Source organism: Gallus gallus, chromosome Z, assembly GCF_016699485.2.
Source record: "Gallus gallus isolate bGalGal1 chromosome Z, bGalGal1.mat.broiler.GRCg7b, whole genome shotgun sequence".
In the NCBI taxonomy this organism is placed as follows: Eukaryota; Metazoa; Chordata; class Aves; order Galliformes; family Phasianidae; genus Gallus; species Gallus gallus.
In genome coordinates this window covers 76,577,359-76,579,125 of record NC_052572.1, presented here as the reverse complement: position 1 = coordinate 76,579,125, position 1,767 = coordinate 76,577,359, and the positions used below count along the sequence as shown (strand labels likewise).

Sequence of the window (1,767 nt, the reverse complement as noted above, 5' to 3'; positions counted from 1 at the left end):
TCGTTGCTTCTTGCAGCAGTAGAGTGTTTAAGAAGAGAGAAAAAGATGGTGGCCCTGAACTGGCTTTCTGTGGATGGTAAAGCTGTGCTGAGAACTGGGCTGACTACTGCAGCTGAAAATGCGTGCCCAGTGTGCAGACGCAGAGGAATAACTTTTCCTTGTAGGTTGAGCTTGTCTAAGGTAGGTGTCCTTGCTAGGTGAGCTTCCGCTTTAAAGCATCAAGTTGTAATTTTAAAAGTAAGGTTGCCAGTTCTTTTTTTCCCCAAGTGATTTTTTAGCCGGGAGAGATTGGAGGTGCTGTTTGGTGATGGAAGACGGAGAGAGGAAAAGCAAGTAGAAGGCATGCTGTGCATAGCCACCACATGCCATGGGCACCGTTGTCGTCCTGCACAAAGGAGGAGCAGTTCTGCAAGCTTGGCCTGGGCCGTGGGAGGGAGCATACAGACATCTGGACCAAGCGGAAACGAGTTAGTTGTGCAGGTTGGTTGTTTTCTGCTGTTTGTCCCACGTCCTGTTGCTCAGTGGTAGATCTGTTCACGTTCAGTGCTGGCAGGAATGTCCCCAAGCATTTTTCTTTCAGCTGTCGCAACGCTTTGATCCCCTGCTGCTTGGTTGGGGCGTTTGAGAAATGATGCAGGTGCTGATGTGCAGCCAGGCTTTGAGGCTGAGTCTGCAGAGCAGGGTATGTGTGTGGCAGGAGTGAGGCTTGTGGGGGAGCAGGCCAGGTGGAATCCAGTACTTTGCTCTTGTTCTCAGTGCTTGTTTTTGCTCAGCAGGGCAGGTGGTGAACCTCATGAAGCAATGCCTGCAGACGGGGTTTGCAGAGCAAGAGGTCCTGCAGGCCTTGTGTGACGCCCATGGAGCTGTAGCGAGGCTGCGTCAGTGTAAAAGAGCAGAAATCCCTGGAGGCGTGAAGGTGAGCTGTGGGCTCCAGTAGTGCAGGAGGGGATGTACGTGCTCAGGGTTTGGCTGCTTCTGCGTGTGTTAAGTGAGTGTGATAGCACTGCTTGGTCTGTTTGAGTGTATGGAACAAGTGTGACATCCTTTGTGCTGCAGTCGTGTGAAAGGAGTCCTATGTGTTTGCGACCTGACTTGAAGCCTGTGGGCATCACGGAGGAGTAGGGGAAGGAGATGAGGGGAGGCAAGCTGGGGTAAGAGGATGAGGCGTAGGAACAGGAACCTCTTTGGCCGATCTGACGTGCTGCCATTCTCTTTTTGGATTAGGAATCTCTGTTTGCTTTTTAATGAAGAACAATCTCATTGTTAATCTTGTGAGCGAATTCATTCCGGCCTGTTAGTTGGTGTTGTTCTCTCCATAGTGCTGCAAGTGAAATGGATACTTCTGGTGTGATGTGCAGCCCCCTCCCGCCTTCTCAGATCAACCAAGTTGGCAAGGCCTGGCTCTTGGTTGGTGAGCTGTGCCCAAGGTGAGAGAGGTACTCTTCTGGGCTTGACGTGCGTCAATCAGACCGTATAGTCGGTAAGGATATAGAACAGGCATGTGTTTCTTGGTGACGCGCGTACTCCCTGGTGCAAGGGGGATCGCTGCACCCAACTTGCACACTGTCAGGAGAAATGGTGCTATAGATGTAGGTAGATTGAACTAAAAGCTAATCAGTAGTTGACAGGAATTCGGAGACATATTCATTCCATTCTTGAGAGCCCATTAGCATGCAGTCCCTTCCCCCCTTGCGCGTGCGTAGAAGGTCGTGATGATGAAGGATTGTAGTCTTCCTCACGAAGGCTTGTGGTCTTCCTCACTGCACA

General features: G+C 50.9%; 1 long non-coding RNA gene across 1 annotated transcript; it reads left to right on the top strand.

Moving 5' to 3' along the window:
* The first annotated feature begins 419 nt into the window (after positions 1–419).
* Positions 420–835, top strand: LOC121108389. The gene is made up of 3 exons (XR_005842880.1): positions 420–480; positions 581–682; positions 777–835. It is a non-coding gene; the product is annotated as an uncharacterized LOC121108389 (long non-coding RNA).
* Positions 836–1,767: the final 932 nt, after the last annotated feature.